Raw genomic sequence first — 22698 nt, forward strand, 5'->3', positions numbered from 1 at the left:
AATTATATCAATAACAAATCATAATCAAATAATTGAGTATTTTAAATAAAAATATATTTGATTCAACTAATTTAAAATTATTATAAGTAATAAATTAATGAAATAAATAACAAATTATTATCAAACAATAAAGTAATTTAAATAAACAATATATTCATTTAACTAATTTCAAAATATTATCAATAAAAATAAATTACAGAAATAACAAATCATAATCAAACAATTAAGTAATTCAAAAAAAATATATTTTCATTCAACTAATTTAAAATTATTATAAACAATAAATTAATGAAATAAATAACAAATTATAATCAAACAATTAAGTAATTTAAATAAAAATATAAATTCATTTAAATAATTTTAAAATATTATAATAAAAATAAATTACATTAATAACAAATCATAATCAAACAATCAAGTAATTTAAATAAAAATATATATTCATTCAAATAATTTAAAAATATTATAAGTAATAAATAATGAAATAAATAAAAAATTATTATCAAAAAATAAAATAATCTAAATAAAAAAATATATTCATTTAACTAATTTCAAGATATTATCAATAAAAATAAATTACAGCAATAACAAATCATAATCAAACAATTAAGTAATTTAAATAAAAAAATATGCATTTATTTAACTAATTTAAAAATATTATAAATAAAAAGTTAACTAAATAAATAAAAAAATTACAATTAAACAATTAAATAATTTAAAAACAAAATATATATTCATTTACTTAAATTAAAAAATTATAAATAATAATTTTATATTACCTTTATCATTTTCCAACCTTGTTGCTTCTTCTCCTGAGTGATTTTCTTCCAATCCTTCACATGAATGGGGAACAGGATCCACTGCTGACCAAGAAGGCACACATACTTGTTATACAGCTAGCCACCTTTCTTGGTCGGTTGGCCCAATTCATTCAGCGGTACAACCACTTGTCTGCTAGTGGTCATAGACAGCTTTCTGGCTGTCAGCCTCCTATAGGACCTTTTCCCCTCAGAGTCTGTAAAATTTAATTAACAAATTAATTATATTTTAATGAATTAAAACAATTTCTATATAAATTAAATAGTTACCAAATTTAAAGAAGTTAAATAAATACTTACCCTCAAATTCCACTTCAAAACCGGTCTAGCGTCTGGGAACAGGACGCTGCTCAGTATGGGGATTCCCATTCCCCTGAACTTGTTGCTCCTTCTCCTCCTCACCAACATCACCATGGGGTTGTTCATCCTCCGAAAAATGAGCCTCCTCAGTCTGCTAGATATCATCGTGCTCCATAAAGCTCAAGATATCCTCATCGTTTAGATCGTAGTCATAAATACTCAAAAATAGCTCACCAGCATCATGACCGCCACCACCACGATCCTCGCTGGGTCATGCTCTCTCAGGAGCAATCAGCTCCTTCCCTGGTCGACGACTCATCCTAATAATAGCAAATAGCAATTGAAATTAAAAAAATATATTTTACACCAAACAATCATTCAAAATAAATAATTATATCAAATAATAATTATTTCCATTAACTCTAAATAATAATATCAAATAATATTAATTGAAAAGCAGATATTCCTATATCTAAATTTTCTGTTAATCCATAAAAAAAAAAATAACTACTTCTATTAACTCTATAAAAAGTAGCCTACTATAAAAAAAATTTCTATTAACTCTAACTAAATTAAGCTAGTCTATCAAAATTAATATAAAAAATAAAATAAAATAAATAAAATAAAGAATAAAAACAAAAATTATTTATAAATAAATTACTATTCTTACTTGAAAATATGAATCTACAACTGAATCTGGATCTGGATCTGGATATACTTTGTGGAGAGAATTCGGCAGAACTCCGCTTCAAAATTGGCCAAACAGTGAAAATGATGCAGTGGGGGGTATATATAGGCTGTGATTTTCTAGCGGTTTTATAGGAACCGCTAGAAAATTCTAGCAGTTTTAATGGAACCGCTAGATAGCCGTTACATCACGCCACCCCCTGTATTCAGTCACGTGTCACAACTCCTCGGGAAAAATAAAAAATTTCTAGCAGTTTCCGCTAAAACCACTAGAAAGTTTGTTCAGTTACTAGCGGTTTCTCCAACTGCTAGAAAAATGGAACGGCGATTTGCATTCTCTAGCGATTTCATCACCCGAACCGCTAGAAAATAAACGCTAGAAGTTTGGTGCGGACTTCGCGCCAAAATGCGTGAACGTTTCTGGTGGTCACTTTCTAGCGATTTGCCAATAACCGCTAGAAAATTGTGGGGGCCACACCGGTTTGGGTCAAAGCGCTATGAATTTCTTACGGTTTGAGATAAAACCGCTAGAAATGTTTTAATTTGTAGCGGTTTTATTTAACCGTTAGAAATATTCTGCTGGTAATTCTACTTTTTTTGTAGTGATTTGTTATATATCTGAATCATTCCCCAAATTGCATGTTTAGTATTGTAGTGGATTTATGCACGTAGGATATTTGTATTCTAGAGTTCTCACAATTTCATTGGAGGGGAGTCATAGCTTTCATCTAATAACTTCTTTCAATTCAATACTTTCACTTTATTAGACCCAAATATTGTACGAATTAAGCCATTAAAAATTTGTTCATTTGTAAATATACATACAAACTCTTTTCCATTCTGCTTTCAAAATATTTTATTATAACTGTTAATCAAGCAAAGTTAAACTATAAAGCTAAACTAACTCCACAATATCATTATTTTTTATTGAATGATTTTTTTTAGAAGAGAGTGGTTGAACTAATCATTTACTAAAATTGTAAAAATTAGGCTACTCTTTTATTTTATTAAGAAACTCATCTGACACTTGAAATGTTCAAATTTTTTGTACCAAAAATAAATAATAAATATATTTGACTCATGTGGAGCACCTCTCATTTGAACTTCAGAAGAAGGTTATGAACCTAGGCCCTATTTAGCTATTGAAAAAGGTTTGAATTTGACACGCCCTTCATTTTGCAATAACGTAATATCAGAGGCATCATCATTCACGAGCATGAAATTAAATGGAACACCAATCGTAAAAATAAATTTAGAATAAAAAATTAATATATTAAATTTATTAAAGTAAAAATATTAAATTAAATTTAAAATAAATGTTACGTAAGAAAATTAAATTATAATTCTGCTATATATAAATATAAAATTAATAATATAAAATAAATATTTTAAATAAATTAAATAAATAATTTTATATTGATTATTTCACACATTCCATTTTATTCCAAAAAAATATTATAAAAAAACGAACTGAAAAAAAAATCACTTAGGGTCTGTTGGTATGAGAGAAAATGAGAGGGGGAAGGGAAGAAAAATTTAAATTGCTCAATTTAAAAATTAAAAAAGTAAGGTTAAAAGCTTTTAACTAATTTTTATTACTCTTTTATATTACTTTTTTTTTCTTTATTAAAATTTTACAACCCCAATTTTCTAATTTTTTAAATAGAGCTTATTAAAATTTTTCTTCCCTTCCCCTCCTTTTCATTTCTCTCATATCAAACAATACATTAACCAAACGGACATTGCAGTAGGGCTGAGCAATGGGCGGAGTGGGCTAACCTGAAGGTTAGCCCATAGCCCACCCATTTATTCATAAATGGGCATGGGTTAACCCATAACCCGGTAGTAGCCCATTTAGCCTGTATTAAATGGGTTACGGGGCAACCCGTTTGGGCTAACCGGGTTACGGGATAACCCATTTATTTTTTTATATTTTTTTCAGTATAGTTATTTTGTATATGTAACCTTATGAAGCTATCAATAAATTTTGCATGCCAAATAGTAAATCAAATATGAAATAACATCAATCGTATTCAATCACCCAACCTCACTTAGATTCGCAAACAATCAAAGTCTGATAAAATCATAAAAGCAGTCACCAATCATAAAGTCTCATAAACTTTGAAAGTTCCAACTTTCAACTAAAGAATAAAATAAAAGCTTAGACAAGCATAAGGTTTAATAAAAGATGAATGAGAAACAATATCATCAATTAAACGAAGAATAAAAATATTTTTAAAAAATTAAAACTTAAACGGGCGGGTATGGACAGCCCAATACCTTGCCCATAGCCCAACCCGTTTAATGGGTTATCCTGCCCATTTAAACCAGCCCGTTTATAATTTCTTATTTGGGCTAATTGGGCGGGTTTAAATGGATAAAAATTTTATGGGTCATGGGCGGGTTAGCGGGTAATGGGTTTATTGCTTACCCCTACATTGCAGACAAAACAAGAGATGCCGTGCTGTGCGGCAACGAGACCATATAATTTTATATTTTAATATTATTATGATAAGGGATGATTACTTTAGTGGCAAAGAGAACTTCCTTTCCCTGGCGGAGGAAGGAAAAGCTCCTTTGTTTCATTATATTATTACTCTCACCGCGGTCTTCTTTTTACCAGAAAAATTGAGACCGTTTAGTGCTGGTTTTTGATTGACCATACAAAGACTAGACTTCAGGAAGCTGGCGACCAAACACTATTAAACAACTTACCTACAATTTATTTTATATAAAAAATAATTATACATCTACATTTTTCAATTAAAAGAAATGACTAAACATAAAATTCTTACCCATCATTTAACAAGAATACATATAAAAAATTGTGAAAAAAATTAATCAAAAGAATTTATCTTAGTCTCAGATGAAAAATCAAGCTCCAGGTTGGAACAAAATCTACGTACAGGTTTGCAACTGCAAGGCAGCACACACCATCATTTCTGTTTCATTGAATGAAGGAGTGGAAGGAGGAAGAAGAAAGGAAGGAGCTGAAGAAATAAAGAGAGAGGCAGATTTGAGTGAGAAGAAAAATAAGCATTGCATGCATTACATATCCAAGAATGGAATATATACCGTACATTGACGCGCAAAAAAGATGGGACCAGGTCTGGGCGTGAGCTGAGAAGGCTAGTCTCTCATCCTCTGCTTATGGGAATGCCCGGGGAAGGAAAACATAGCATGTGGGAATGGGCGGCTTTTTGTGTGTGGAAAGCAGCATGTGGCCATGTGGTAGTAGGAAAATAATACCCGGGGAAAGGTGAAGATAGAAGACAAAATATAAGGAAAAAAAAATTACAATGAAACTTAAAAAAACCATATTTATTTTAATCATTTTATAAACTAAACTTACTTATTTAATCATAATTTAAATAATTTTTTATTTTACAAACTAACTTTTACAAAAATCAATATAAACAAAAATTACATTACTCAATCTGACTTTTTTTAAAATTTAAATTAAAAATAAGTTATTTTTTCTACTGTTAATCCAAACAGGTTTTTATTGTCTTGGAATTTATTATTATAAATTGGACCTTTTAACAATTATGTTTCTGAATTAGGTCCCACTAAAATTATTTATGGTAAGAATGAGTTTTGCCCGAATTTATTGTTCATGGATCTCAAATATAGCATTTCATGTAAAAAAATTTTACTGTTTATTATACATGGACAAAAAAGCTGCAGTGGCACAATTACCAAGGGCGAGATGAATAAAAGGAGAATTATAATAAAATAAAAATTAATTTGATTGTAACAAATAGCCAATCAATCCAGGGGAGACGGAGACCCTTGCCTGCACCCTCAGTCCCTACTCCTTGGATTCCATTTTTTTGGCCAACCTCACTCATTGGAGTCCGCAATGAGATGGTCACATAAATTTTCCACGTGGGTCCCATCAAATTAATGCCTCCAGCACTTTATTTTACATTTATATTAATCGGAGATTAAGGACTGAGACATATTTTTAAAAATAATTTTAAAATATATAAAATAAATACGTAGAACAAATTTTGTTTAGACTGACTTAAAAAGCACATTTTCAAGTGTTTTGTGAATTTCCCAAGCTCCCTTTGGCAGGATAAAAAACATTAAGCGATATTGAATATGGTTCGACCTCATGGCCCAGATATTATAATTGGACGGCCATGAACTTAGCATTTAGGGTTTATGTGACAAAACAATATGCGGGGGGAATTAGCTAAGCCAGAATCAATAATTTTGAATTTAATATAATAGTACCAATTAATTATATCAATTATGTGTGTCTCTATACATAACAAAGATAGGAGCATGCCCAGCCAAATAGGCTTATCACTGTCTGTAGACCAAAATATCATAAAACTAAGTGGAGGGAGTATAAACAAAATGAAATGAAGCTAATCATTGCCTCTTTGGGGAAAAAAAGAATGAGTTTTATACGTTTGTGGAATCCTAAACTCAAATGGTATTATTCAAAGTAATCATGGGATTTATTAGGATTTGAATTTATGTGATGCGAGTCAAAAATACATGTTTTACTGGCAGGTTGGCTAAAAACTAACTCTAACCTGCTGACAATTATTTATTTATTTAGTATATATTAAAATATTTTTATAAGGTATGCAAAAGATATAATAAAAATTTTATTTTTTTCATCAAATACCTGATTGAAAGCACCAAACAAATGATATAAGCATTTATTTTAATTTTTTAAAGATAGGATATACTTCTCTGAACTTATTTATAAAATAGAGAAAAAAGAAATTTTTTGATTCTATTTATAGAGTATAAAATTAAATTTTTCATATGAATATATAATTTTATTTTATTTTATTTATTATTGTGTTGACTTTGTTCTTATGAAAATAATGTATATTAAATAAAAATAAAGTTAAATTGTTACATTTAAAATAAGAGTTAATAAATTTTAAAATTTTTTTAATATGTGTAAAACATGTTGAAATTGATATATAATATATAATCATAACAATGAGTTATAAATTTATTTTTGAGTTAAAAATGCTTGCTTTACTGCTGCCATATTTTTTGAGTTGGCTGGGGATCTAATCGAGCTCTAGATACATTTTCCTTTATATTTTTAACTAAAAATATTTCTTCAATTTCCAAATCTTAACATCCAATTTATAAATTCATTTTTGAGATTTCTTCCAAAAATTTAAAACTAGAATTAGTGTACATGTGATTCACCTCCTTTGCAAATAACTTTTGAGGCAAACAGAATCTAGCTAGTTCTAATAAATATTTTTTTTCTTAATCGTCGTAAATATCCCTTTAATTTCATTCTTTCTCCTAATAATTCATTCTTCTTCTCCATTATTGACTTGTGTATCTGCTTTTGAAACTTGTTTGGATGAATAAGAGAAAATAGAGAGAAAAAAATAAAAAATATTTAAATGACTACAATGTCTTTATAAAAATATATCATATTTATAATTAAATTAAATTAAATATTGCAATAGAAAAATTATACTAACATTAGTATCATCAAATAATTTAAAATCAAATTATTTGATTTATATATATTTTCAGATTATTATATTTTAAAACCAAATTATTTAATAAAAATGTTGTTTTAAGATAAAAAATAAAAAAATGAATAACTTTTTAGATATAATAAAAGAAAATAAATATGGAGAGGAAGAGAGAGGAGGCACGGTCATGAAAATTTTGTTTTTTTTCCCCAAATCTCTTCATATATGGAGAGAAAATGAAGTATGAGGTCCATCTTTTTTTTTTATATACTTTTCTTCATTTTCTCTCCAATTCAAGCAAGAGAAAATTTGTTTCTTCTCGTGTTTTTCTCTGTAATTTTCTCTTATTTTTAATTTTCTCTCAATCCAAGCAAAAGATAAAACTCCACTCATTGTTCAATGCCCCTAAACACGAACGTGGGGCTGATCAAAGTTTTCTCTCAACAGACGACAATAAACATAAAATAGATGCAGGATGCATGTATTAAAAGTCATACATAAAACAATTAATGTGCATGGTTTGCAGGTTTTAGAAAATGTAAATTTTAGGATTTTTTGTCCAAAATTGGAGAAAAAAAGATCTTGATTTACTTTATTTTCTTGGTTTATTTTTTTATATTTTTATTAATTTCTTAATTTTTCTTAGTTTTTCTACATCTAATGCTTTTATTAAAAAATAATATTTTAGAAAAAATGTATAATTTTATATATTAATGAAAAATAATTAACTTAATGACTTTTTTTAATGAATGACAATTAATTAAGTAAATTTTATATTTAAGAATAGAGGGCATGCTATATGTGACTATTTCTCTCCCTGCTTTCTCATCAAAGACGTCTTTTTCAGCGAACTGACTCCGTGACCGACAATTTTAAAAGTAGAAGCTGTCGGCGAGCATGAACAAGATAATTGAATCCAAAAAAAGACAAACTTTTAAAGGGCAAAAAATTTTCAGAAAGAAAAATTGAGATAGTTTTGTTTTAGGAAAAATTACAAATAAAGACTCCCAAATATATAAAATTATGATTTGGGATCTAAATTTGAAAAATAACAAATAAGAATCCGGTTTTATTTTTACAAATATGAAATGTGGATAAAATGTCTGAAATGCCCCTAAGCCAAATGACAAGTTGACTATAAGAAATAATAAGTTCACTTTAATGAATGACAATTTTAATAGACCAAATTACAACTTGGTTGATGGTATATCAAATGATGAGTTGACTATAGGAAATGATATCCATTTTAACAAATGACAACTTCAGTAAACTAAATCACAATTTGACTGAGGGAAATTTCAGACATTTCACCCACATTTCATATTTATAAAAGTGAGATCAGGTTCTTATTTGCTATTTTCTAAATTTAGGATTCCAAATCATAATTTTATATATTTGGGGGTCTTTATTTGCAATTTTCCCTTTATTTTATGTGTTGTCGTATTTGTGTTTGTTTTTTCCCCACCTAGTGTGTGCTTGTCTTGATCTCTAAAAAAAAAACAAAAGAAAAGAAAATTTAGATGCTTGGGTTGGATTGAAATGCTTAGGTTTTTAACTTAGTCATTAAATTAAATTTAAAGTTTAAAAATAAATTAAAAATATCAACAATAAGAATTTGTGACAGAAATACAGAGTAGGTATATTATAATAAAATATACCTTCTAATTTAATTGTAAAATAATACGTAATTTTTTAATATAAAAATGCCTCTAAAACCCGGCTTTTTTTTTCAAAAAAACCAAGAAAAAGGCCTGACGTACTTAAATAACACTAAAAATATATTTTAACAAAGTATGATTTCAAAATTCAGATCAAAACATGGACAAACGTACAATTTTCGTTTCTAGTTCAAGGTTTCAAAAAAAAAAACAATGATTAATCTTTGGAGTTAATAAGGTCAATGTTACATATATTGTTGTGTGCTAATTTAAGGGTGATAACAATTTTGACATATGAAATGCATGTAAAAAGATGCTTTAATAAATAATTTAGGATGAACAGTATTGCTTGCAAAATAATTTAGTGGCAAAAAAAGCCTATTTATCCTGCCAAAAAGTGATGGTCATAAAGCATTCTGGCAAAGTGAGAAACCATATTGAACTGATCATCCATAGCCACATTATGGTCATAATGGTGAGCAATCCATTGTTGACATTTGACAGTTTTTCTGTTCTGAGTTGCTGATCATCCTTGGATCTGCGGTAATAAGGATCATCATCATTATTACCCTCTCTTCGTCATCTTTATTTCCTTCACAAATCTAAGTCCCTCCATGTTTTGATTCTCTTGTCTCTAGCAACCTCTATGATGATTGATGAGGCACTTTTTATCTTGTTATGTAATTGCTTTGATGACATATTCTTTAAAGCTTTAAAAATTAATAATTTGAATACACTGCAAGGCTGACGTATGTATTGGTGATTGAGACTACACCTAATACCTAATATAAGAGTTACGTGACAAACTTAAAGTTATTAAAAAAAATAATTAAACTAGTTAGTTATCACAAATATAAGTTGATCTTCATAAACTATCATCTTTAATCACATGAATTGGAACTACATTTTTGTAGGAATCTCTCACAATTAATAGGGGTATTTTGAAAGAGAGAGGAGAGACAAAATTGATTGAAGTGTTATATTTAAAACAAAATTCAATCCCTCCAATTAATTTTTATATTAAAGATAGGAGGTGATATATAAATATTGCTCTAGCAAAAAGGAAAAAAAAAAGATATATATATTGCAAATTTTGGACTCATTGCTTCATATTTTAATTAAGGACACAAAAATGATTATATTTAAAGGAGTTCTTGTACAATGATTGTTTTGATGACATATTCTCTTTACAACTGTATTTTGAGACTTTAATATCATCGATCTAAATTGAATATATATATGTTATTGTGGGACAAAGGTTTGAATATAATAATGCAAAGTTATTGTGATTTGTTGCCTCCTGATTTTCTTTTGTTTGCTACCTTGTTTCCTTTATGCCTATCACATACTATTTACCACCAACAATATAAGCTTTCTCATTAGTTAATTATTATTAAATATGTTTGAAATTAATGAAAGTTGCCTATTTACCCTTATTAAAAAATGTGATTAGAAAATTCTCTTTTTTTTCTTCCTATATTTAAAACCATCATCTCCTCCTTGTAATAAGGAATAAAAATGAAAAACTATCATTAATTATTCCGTCAACCTCATATTAAAGGAGATTAGTTCATGAATTAATATAATTATTGGTTCTTACCATTTGGTTGAATTTTGATTTTATTTCTTTTAGTTTTAAATCATAAATTTTTGTCCCTATTGTTTCTTAAAGACTTGGTCGATATTTAACAATGTTAACTTTTAGTTAATGCTGTTAACACCGTTAAATATATAAACTAAAATCAAAGCTTATTAAAAATATATGGATTGAACAAGTTTGGATTTAATCCTTGTACTCTTCTGGTTCTAAATATAAGACTTTTTTTGTAATGTAAATTACACTATAAAAAGAGTTTTATATTTAGGATTGGAAAAGTATTGACAAGTTTGGTTTTGGTTCAAATACTTCATAAAGTTAACTCAAACTAAGTATTTAGGAAACCATGAAACTATAGATATCAAATGTCATGACTTGAAATTACAGAAAAGCAAGTCCTTGTAGCGTTCTTCAAAATAACAATGGGAGCGGATTGTTAGTTTGGAAAATGTACTTTTGCAAACTTCAAAAACACGGCCGAACAACTTTCCTTTTAGTAAAAAGTCTGTTTAAGGTGTTAAGCCCAGCCCAATCATCTAAATGATAGTCCATGTAGACGACATATGTGAGTTTCAGTCCCAATAGAACACAAGTACGTCGAGCTGCAAACGAAACCAGCAAGGTGGTGTCCCTGTTGTGAATAATAAGAGTCAGACGTATTTTTGGGCAAGATAAAATTTTTCTTATATACTCCTCCACCTGTTATTATAAGATCCTTTTAAATAAATTATACTGTTTAAAAAAATAATTAAAATTATTTAAAAGTAATAATATGTAGCAAATATAATTTTTTTTTCAAATATACCCCCATATGTACATGAATAAATGTGGGAGAGTAATAACAAGATAAATAAAAAAAGAGAACGTATTAAATACATTAAATTAAGGATAAAATGGGTAATATTGTATTAAATGCTTAGATAGACCCAAAAAATATCTTATAAAAAGAGACAAATCTATTCAAAAAATTAGATCTTATAATAAGAGATGGAAGGAGTACTTATCTCGTATACTGTAAAAATATTTTTAAAACCACAATAATTCTAGGCCTTTGGCCAAACCAAACACCCCAATATAAGAGTTAATTAAGAGTTAGATTTAATTTTAAATATAAGACATCGATTCATTTTTTCCTTCAAATTTATAGTTTTTACCCTGATATATCTTTTTGATTATGGGAGATTCCAACCTAAAGGCAATTCTAATTTAGATAAATAAAAATTATTTAGGAAAGTCAATACAGATTTATTATTAATAACTAAATTAATTAAGTTTTTAATATTTGAATATTATATAAATCTCTCTCTCTCTCTCTCACAAAATTCAGGGTAGTATATAGCGTAGCCATCGGATGGCTCTGCGACGACTCCCGTCTTGGCTCTTGTAAACCATGGGTGCCCGGAACCACGCATAAGTAAGTTCACACCAGGATGCCAAAAAATACGTAAGTTCACACCAGGTGGCAGAGCTAGGGCGGACATTGGAATGCTCAACAGCGATACAAGGATATTACTTTTTTTTGTAAAAATATTATCCGCATGGACAGAAATTTTTTAAAATTAGTGTTTTATCCTAACTTGGGCATAGTAATAGTTTATTTGTATTACTAATGCCACATTTTGTCATAACAACTAGTTTGAGGTTTAATTCACTATTAAATATAAGAATTTAATTTAATTTATTTTTTATATTTATCTATTTTTTTAAAATAGTTTTTGTAATAGTTGTATATATAAAATATTTTATCAAATAATAGTTTAAGTTAATACACATGATTAATAAGGATATTTTAGACAAAAGTAGGCTGTTTAATTTGAAAAGGCAACAGATCATATTATGTTATGAAAAGAATTTTAAGAAACACTTACATATCTCAATTTTATAGGAAGTTAACAAGCTCACGTAATATTAATACCTCACAAAATTATTGAAAATAATATACTAAATATAGATAACTTTATATTGATAATTTTACGTAAAAATAAAATATCAAAATATGTAAATACATTTTAAATAACACTGAAATTAAAAATATAGATAAAATAAGAAATGAGAAATAAGAAAAAAATTTATAAATAAAGATCTGATATTAAAGGGAAAAGGAAAAAAGAAAAAAGACCCCTGGGTAAAAAGGAACTAGTTTTGGTGTTTATAACAATGCTTAGCATCATGATACTTATTGCTGCGGTAAAATCTATACTATTTAGATATAGTTTTAATCGTTTAGAACTTAAATTTTTAACTGATAATTTTTAAATAGAAAAATTATTTTTTAAAAAAATTTATAGTAAAAAGATTACATTTACTTTGGATTATCTATCCCTTAAAAAAATTTTTAAATAAAAATATAAAAAGTTAAATCTCAACCATCCATATTATATGAAAGAATGAACAATAGAGTTTTAACTTTTGAAACAACTATACAACTTAATCTATATTAGTACTTTAAAAAAAATTATAATTAGCAGTGATCCAAAAGTAATAGAAGCACGAGAAACAACAAGTAACATGAATCAACGAGTAAAATATGAGATAAAGGAGATGATGCTTGATCGTACCTCAAATAGGATTAAAGATATTAATCTCTTTCATAAATTTTTAGGAATTTTCTAAACCTTTGTGCATCTTTTTTAAAATTACCCTTAAAGACCGGAATTTTTCAAAATTTTGTCTAATACAATGCCTTATTTGTATTTCTATTATTTTACTTAGCTATTATCCAATCATTATTTGGGCAAGTAAGATATTACACAATTACACATTCATCTTATTTATAAGTTATTTTCAATATGTTTTACAAGAAGTAAGAACAATTTTAAAATTTATTAACTTTGTCTAATATATTTTTAATTTTATTCTTATTAAATATGAATGAACCTTCTTGAATTAATCTATAAGAATAACCTTTTTAGAGTAATTTCAAGAAACAACTTTTTATAATCAAACTATACTAACAACAATGTCAAATCTATTATGGTCCTGTAAACCGACTTATTATGTAATATTATTATCCTTATTTTGTAATAAATTCATAATAAACATATCACATACAATTCTAGGCCTTTGGCCAACTACCAGTATGCATGCTATAATAGAATAATTTAAATGGCACAAAAACATGATAATGCATGAATAAGTTAAATACAGATTGTTCTAGGGTAGCAATATGCAATAAACAACATAATTTATAGATCTAGGAGGCGCTACAAGTCGCCAATGTAGCTATAATCCTCTTGAGCTTTCTTTGATGTCCCTCCTCTAAAATTTTTACCTGGAAAAATATTAAACAATAGGAATGAGATAACGTCCCAGTAACTAAACCCCTCTCTATCATAGACACTAGCATGGGGCTAGTGAGGTTTTTAGTGGGATACACAGATTTAGTAACAGTTAATAGATATTTATTTAATAGTTAAACTTACAATGACCAGATAAGTCAAATATTTCAACCAACCTCATGCAATTGATCATGTCGTCTGCAATCACTAAACCTAAATCCACTCTTATATCTTTCTTATTTTCGCTGACTGGACTCATGTGCTAAGTTTTTTTTATTTGATTGGCTAATCTCATAAGCTCACCACATGAGTGATGTGGATCCTCCTCGAAGAACTAGGAAATGTCGCGGTCCCTCAAAGAATAGGTAAGATAATAATAGTAGTCAACCATAGAGCTTCGTATGGAGGTAATATCATGTGGCAAGTATATGGATTTCAGTAACTCTAATCATCTCCTTACTCAACCCAACTACATAAATAGAGTTCACAATAATACATTTATATGCATAATCAAATGAATTCCAGAATAATACCTCATAGTCATAATCATTAATTTCTAATAACATAAACGATTTCAACCCTTTTCAAAAATAGTATCCCACAAGACAATTTATATAAAACATAATATAAGTATACAAAAATTGGTTATAAACTCACTTACCAATCTTATATTAGAGCATGCAATAGATAAAAATTTAGTTACTTAGTCTTTTAGCTAACAGTCAAATACAACCAAGACTCGAACTCAAAAACGCCAATAGGGTTTATATCTACAAATAAAATTAAAATATTATCTCTATAGTATTAGAGTAAGTTACTCACAAAGTTTTAGCCTCTAACTCTCCTTCTAAGAGCTCCAATTATTACCTAGAATTCTAACTCGAAAGGCATTAAGGTTTGGAATAAGAACACACACACATATATATGATGATTTAGATTCAATTCCTAGGTTCCCTTAACTTAAATTATTATTTAATTATTAGGTTATGTTATTATAATCATTAAATTCATAACCTACATAGAAAATCCTCAATTTATAGTTTATGTTCTATCTTTAAAGAACTTAGACAAATAGATTTAATACGAGTTATATTATTTTCACTATAGAAGTTAAATCATTAATTTGACTATTGAATTTAATTTCATATCTATCACGAATCTATTCTTCAAATTGTGGCTTGATCTAATAGTAAACGAATTTAAAAACAACATTTTACTATTCATGATTTTATCTACAAAATTTGAAAAAATGAGTTCAAAGCATACCTAATAACTCGCATATCAAATATTAGATCAAACATCCAACCACTAAAATTGGCGAGTTGGATGTTACAAATAGGTTGACAAAATTTCAACTCGATCCAATAGTTTACAAACTTAAAACTGGGACTTTTCTAAAACTGCCTCATATGTGTTTGAAAATTGTTTGGCTTATTCTTAACTCTACATACCATCTCCTATATATAGGCTTATAGAGCACTCTCATTTTAGTATTTAGTTGATTTGGGACTTCTATATCATGTGATGGTATTTGTTTCTATAATATTACAAACACACATTCACACTAAAAAAAAAAAAAGATGATTTAGCAGCGGTACATTTGGTGGTTCAAAAAAACCACTACAAATTCAGACATTTCTAGCGGTTTTCACACAAATCGTAAGAAATCCATAGCCCTTTGACCAGAAAGCGAGTGGGCCCCATATTTCTAGCAGTTAGGGGTCAACCGCTAGGACGTGACTGCAACAACTGTTCGCGCTTTTTGGTGCTAAGTTGGCTTCATATTTCCAGCGTTTCATTTTTAGCGGTTTTGCTGTTGGAACCGCTAGAGAATGCTTGCATTCTCTAGCGGTTTTGGAACCCCTACTAATGCAACGAACTTTCTAGCTGTTTCTCATGAAACCGTTAGAAATTTTTTATTTTTCCTGAGGAGTCATGACATGTGGTTGAATGCAGGTGGTGGTGGAGTGTAATAGCTAGAAATTTCTAGCAGTTTAATTGAAACCACTAGAATTTTCTAGCAGTTCCACGAAAACCACAAAAAAATCGCGGCCTATATATACCCTACCACCACATCATTTTCACTGTTTGGCGAATTTTGAAGCGAAGCTCTGCCGAATTCTCTCCACGAAATATATCCAGATCCAAATCCAGTTCCAGTTCCAGATTCATATTTTCAAGTAAGAATAGTAATTTATTTATAAATAATTTTTGTTTTTATTTTTTATTTTATTTATTTTATTATATTTTTTACATTAAGTTTGATTAGAGTAGCTTAATTTAATTAGAGTTAATAGAAATTTTTTTTATAGTATGCTAGTTTTTATAGAGTTAATAGAAGTAGTTATTTTTTTAATAAGTTAACGGCAAATTTAAATATAGGAATATCTGTTTTTCAATTAATATTATTTGATATTATTATTTAGAGTTAATAGAAATAATTATTATTTGATATAATTATTTATTTTTAATAATTGTTAGTTGTAAAATATACTTTTCATTATAATTGCTATTTGCTATTATTAGGATGAGTCATCGAGTAGGGAAGGAACCGATTGATCCTGAGAGAGCAGGACCTAGCGAAGATCGTGGTGGTGGGGGTCATGATGTTGGTGAGCCATTCCCGAGCATTCATGACTACGATCTGAACGAGGAGGATATCCTGAGTTTCATGGAGCATGATAATGATATCTAGCAGACTGAGGAGGCTCATTTCTCGGGAGATGAACAACCCCATGGTGATGCTGGTGAGGAAAAGGAGCATGTTCAGGGGAATGAGAATCCCCATTCTAAGCAGCGTCCTACTCCCAGACGTCAAACCGGTTTTGAGGTAGAATTTGAAGGTTAGTATTTATTTAACTTTTTTAAATTTGACAACTATTTAATTTATATAGAAATTGTTTTAATTAATTAATAAATATATAATTAATTTTTTAATTAAATTTTACAGACTCTGAGGGGAACAGGTCCTATAGGAGGCTAACAACCAGAGAGCTATCTATGACAACGAGTGGATGGGTGGTTGTGCCGCCGAATGAAGTGAGCCAACCAACCAAGAAAGGTGGCCAGCTGTATAATAAGTATGTGCACCTTCTTGGTCAGCAGTGGACCTTGTTCTCTATTTATGTGAAGGATTTGAAGAAAATCACTCTGGAGAAGAAGCAACAAGGTTGGGAAATAATTAAAGTAATATAAAATTATTATTTATAATTTTTTAATTTAAGTAAATGAATATATATTTTAAATTATTGAATTGTTTGATTGTAATTTTTTATTCATTTAATTAATTTGTTATTTATAATATTGTTGAATTAGTTAAATGAATATATATATTTTATTTGAATTACTTAACTGTTTGATTATAATTTGTTATTGATGTAATTTATTTTTATTCATAATATTTTTAAATATATTTTTTATTTAAAGTACTTAATTAATTGTTTGTATTTAAATTTTTAACTAATTAATTAATTAATTAATTATAATATTTTTAAATTAGTAAAATGAAAATATATTTTATTTAAATTACTTAAATTTTTTATTGTAATGTGTTATTGCTATAATTTATTTTTATTTATAAGATTTTAAAATTAGTTAAATGAATATATATTTTTATGTAATTAATTAATTGTTTGATTATAATTTGTTATTTATTTCATTAATTTATTACTTATAATAATTTTAAATTAGTTGAATGAAAATATTTTTTATTTAAATTACTTAATTGTTTGATTATGATTTGTTATTGATGTAATTTATTTTTTTTATAATATTTTTAAATTAGTTAAATGAATATATTTTTTATTTAAATTGCTTAATTGTTTGATTATAATTTGTTATTTATTTAATTTATTTTTTATTTATATTAGTGAAATGAATATAATTCTTTATTTTTTAATTATAGAGTGAATTTATACTGGGAGATGAGTTGAGGGCGTACACGATCAAAAGACTTTGGGTTGCATGGAAAAACAGGAGGGCTGACCTGTGGCAGGAAAAGAAAGGTGACGGGACGAGACCCCTGCAAGAGATACTAGCAGATATACTTGATGGAGTCTCGGAGCAAGACTGGTCGAGTTATGTTTATTTTAGGATGTCGGCTGACCAGATGGTATGATAGTATTGCATTAATTATAATTTTTTTTGTTTTTTTGTCCAGTTTGACTAATTTAATTTAATTTTTTTACATTTTGTTTTAGGCTTTTTCCCAGAGAAATACTGGGAGCGTCAAGCAGTAGACAATATGTCATAGGGCTGGATCCAGGAGCTTTGCTATCACCTATGACGAGATTGTAAGTACTTGAAAAGAATTTTTTAAATGTGTATATGTATTTAATTTGTAATTAATAATTTCTTTCATTTCATTTACAGAGAGAAAAGATGCAGCAAGAGCGAGGATACACACCCACCTATGGCAAGATGTGGCCGATTCTGTACAGGCCTCGAGAAGGGATTGCGTCGGATGAGGTTGAGGAGATGGCGGTAAGTAATTATTTAAATATTAATATCATATCATAGTATAAATATTATTTCATACTAATTAATATCTTTATATTAATTTTGATAGGCGCGGATGACTCAGGTCGATACCGAGCTGCATAAGTCTCAAGGGTCTGCCTTGGATCTGACCCCCTCACTTTTAGCGGGTTGTGGCCAAGCACAGTACCCTGGTCAAGTTAGCCGGTTCGGTCTTGGACCCACACTGACTAGGTTGGCCTGCTCAGGTTGCGCTAGTCCTTTATACACTACAGGGAGCTCTTAGGCGAGCGTAGGAGTGAAGCGACTGGGTTCCTTGTCCTCAGGCAAGCTATGACAAGAGATCAGGTGAGAGATGGAGGCCAAGATGGAGGAGCATGATCGTCAGTTCCAGATGCCGCTTGACCAGTTGAAGGCAGTTGCTATGGCCATGCGTGATGTGGTGATCACTATCGCTCCAAACATCCTGATTCCCGAGATCCCTAACATACACCTGCCACCAGTCCAGCCCCTACACGACCAGCAGCTAGTCTAGTCCCGGCATGATCAGTAGCCAGTCCAGCCCCAGCACGATTAGCAGGAGGATCCAGCGCTCGACGATCACGATGATGCTGCTACTGCCCCTCACCCCTGATTTCTTCTGTTTTTCTTGTGTAGGATTTTATTTGAATTTGGATTTTATTATCTTATATTTTATGTGGATATTTATTTAAATTTTATGTTTATTTGTTTACTTTTATTATTTATTTCTATAATTTTATTTATATCAAGTATTAATTAATAGATTGTTGCACTATATAAAACATGCTAAACATATATCCTTTTAATATTAAAATTCTTTCTTGGAATATGTATTTTAATATTTAACATATCATGGAATTTTTTTAATTTTATGCATACGTATATTATTGATACCTTTTAATACCTATTTATTATTTTATTATTTTTGTAAAATTTAATTTAATAAATATTAATTTATTGTAACCGACACTTTCAAGCGGTTATGAACCGCTACAAAACCTGGAAAGTGTTAACAATTTCTAGCAGTTGCTAACCGCTAGAAAAGTCACCCATTACAGTGAAATTCGAATTTCCCTCCTCTCTCAAAGTTTCTAGCGGTAGTAAACCGCTAGAACATAAATAATCGTTGGCAAAAAATTTCTAGCAGTTAGAAACTGCTAGAAAATGGATAACCATTGGCAAATTCAAATTTTCCTCCCGACTCGAAACTTCTAGCGGTTATAAACCGCTAGAAAGTCTGTAATCGCTAGAAAATGCTTCTGAATTCAAATTTTTAGCTATTAAAACTGCTAGAAATTTTTAGGAACCGCTACAAAAATTTGACCGTTATCTATCTGTTGTCAACCTCCTTTATAAGCTCGAGAACTCTATCAGAAATTCATTTTAACTTCTCTTTGAGCTTCCCATGTCATATGTTCACGAAATTTGAGCAACATTAGTGATGAATAGGTCATGGATCAACTTGCATCGGTCGACTCTGCAATACTTGGTTGGTCTGAACTATTTCTTGGATTTTGCTTTCATCAATGCAGCCGTAAACGGTAAGATTTAGTGTTCATGTCCTAAATATAATTTCAAGAAGCGGCATCCCAGAGATATTGTTAGAGAATATTTGATCTTTAAGCCATTTCGGCGAGAGTATGTATTTTGGCAACTACATGGGAAACGACCAAATATGGTTGCTGAGTTAGTTCTAGTAGTTTCACGGATGGGAGTTCGAGTGGAAGAAGCCGATGCTGTGAACGATGCTGTGCATGATGCTTTTGGCATTCACAAAAGTGAGGATCCCAACGATGATGAAGTAGAGGGGCCTCAACCGGAGTTTCTTAGAAACGAAACTACTCAGGAATTTTTTGACCCGATGAGTGAAGCTGATAAGCCTCTTTATTCTGGGTGCACAAAGTATTCTAAGTTGTCGTTCTTGGTGAGGTTGTATCATATCAAATGCTTGTGTGGTATGACTAACAAGGCGACGTCCATACTCTTGGAATTACTGAGAGATGCTTTCCCTCAAGCTGAATTCCCTCCATCCTTTTATGAAGCAAAAAAGATTATTAACGAGCTTGGCTTGAACTACAAGAGGATAGATGCATACCCAAATGACTGTATGTTGTACTAGGGAGATAATGCAAACAAGGAGATTTGTACGAGATATAAGACGTCTCGCTATAAGTCGGTACAGAAGGGGAAAAAGCAGAAGAAGAAACTAGCCAAAATTGTTACGTACAATTCATTATAATGTATTACTTGTTCCATCTTTAAATATTCGATATTTGAAATTCTCAATACAATTGATTATAATGTGTTACTTGTTCAGTCTTTAAATATTCGATATTTGAAAATTTTAATATATTATTTCCTTAGATACTTTCCTTTGAAACCGTGGGTGCAAAGAATGTATATGTCATAAAAAATAACTCAGTACATGAGGTGGCATGTGATTGAGAAAAATCCAGACTGCAGGTTAAGGCACCCACGAGATTCAGAGGCGTGGAAAACATTTGATGTGAAATTTCCAGACTTTGCCAGCGATCCTAGAAATGTATGTCTTGCGTTGGCAACCGATGGTTTTAATCCCTTCAGAAATATGAGCAAAGTTACAGTATTTGGCCAGTGGTGTTAATTCCATAAAATCCACCACCTTGGATGTGCATGAAGCAGAGCTCTTTTTTGCTTTCCATGATCATTCCCGGCAAGAAAGCACTGGAAAATGATATAGACGTATACCTGCAACCGTTGATACACGAATTGATCGACCTGTGGACGAATGGTGTTGAGACATATGTCTCATATGACAAGTGACTATTCAATCTCCGTGTAGCCTTGATATGGATAATAAGTGATTTTCCTGGTTGGAACGTGCATACTGGGTTGGCCTGTCTTAAGTGCAATTTTGATGCCGTGCCATGTCACCTTCCACACAGTCACAAGTGGTGCTTCATAGGACATCGACAGTTTCTCGATTCCAAGCACAAATTTAGATTGCAATGGATTCGCTTTGATGGGAAACAGAAGAAGAGAGATCCTCCTGTTACTTTGTCTGGTGTGGATATTTTGCAATAGTTAGAAGATGTTCACATCGAGTTTGGCAAGAATGTGGATCCTGAATGACTGGGACGACGATCTCGTGGGACATTTGATGTGCAACCTATGCAATGGCAGAAGAGAAGCATATTTTTCACTCTTTCTTATTAGGAATTTAATTTGCTACAACACAGTTTGGATGTTATGCACATTAAAAAAATGTGTGTGATAATGTGCTATATACATTGCTCAACGAAGCTGGAAAGTCCAAAGACCATCTCGAAGCTAGAAAAGATTTACAGGCCTAGGGAATTTGTGAAGAGGCTTGGCCTGATGAAAACGAGAAGTTTCAACCAGCTAAATTCACCTTGATAAAGCAGAACAAGGATATTTTCCTTTCATCGCTGAAGAATATAAAAGTACTTGATGGATATTCTAGCAACATCTTAAGGTGTATCAATCTGCAGGCTGGAAAGGTTACTGGGTTAAAAAGTCATGACTCCCATGTTCTTGTGCAATAGTTACTTCCATTGGCCTTGAAAAACACACTTCCTTCGATGTATCAGTGGTTTTGGCGGAATTGTGTTCATTTTTCAAGAAGTTGTGTGCGAAGGTCTTGATAGTGGAAGAGCTTGATCAGTTGTAAAATAAAATAATTCTTACACTTTGTCACTTGGAGATGATATTTCCTCCATCATTCTTCACTGTTATGGTTCACTTGACTGTCCACCTTGTTCGAGAAGCAAAGGTTGCTAGCCCAGTTCACTATTAATGGATGTATCCTATAGAGAGATACTAGATTATTTTTTATCCCCGCCTCTTTAAATTTCACATTGTTATTTTATTTGCTCGCAATTATTAATGGAATATTAACTTGCAGGTATTTGAGAAAATTAAAATCATATGTTAGGAATAAGGCGTGGCCTGAGGGGTCAATAGCAGAAGGTTATTCTAGAGATGAGGTCCTAACTTTCTGTTCAAGGTGCTTTGATGACATGGAGACATCTTTTAACCACCAGCGTCACGTAGATGATTCTCCTCTTGGTCCTTCCACGTCAACTTTATTTGCTTTTGTCGGGAAACTAGTTGGAGGATATGAATTCTTCAGACTCACTCTCACAGAGAAACTCCAGGCACACAGACATGTTTTGATAAATTACAGCCAAGTTGAACTCTTCATGCAGTAAGTATTATATAAACTCACTAACTTTTACAATTTATATTTGTTTCTCACTGACTCTTTTAACAAATTACACTTTACTATAGTGAACTCTTCATGCATGCGCATTCCGCTGACATTGATAAAAGAGTCCACAACGAGTTTCCTGGTTGGTTTACACGTCGAATACGTAATGACAACAGCCC

This window comes from Neltuma alba, unplaced genomic scaffold (genome assembly GCF_004799145.2).
Source record: "Neltuma alba isolate B1F8T4 unplaced genomic scaffold, ASM479914v2 tig00011768_pilon, whole genome shotgun sequence".
NCBI classification, from domain to species: domain Eukaryota; kingdom Viridiplantae; phylum Streptophyta; class Magnoliopsida; order Fabales; family Fabaceae; genus Neltuma; species Neltuma alba.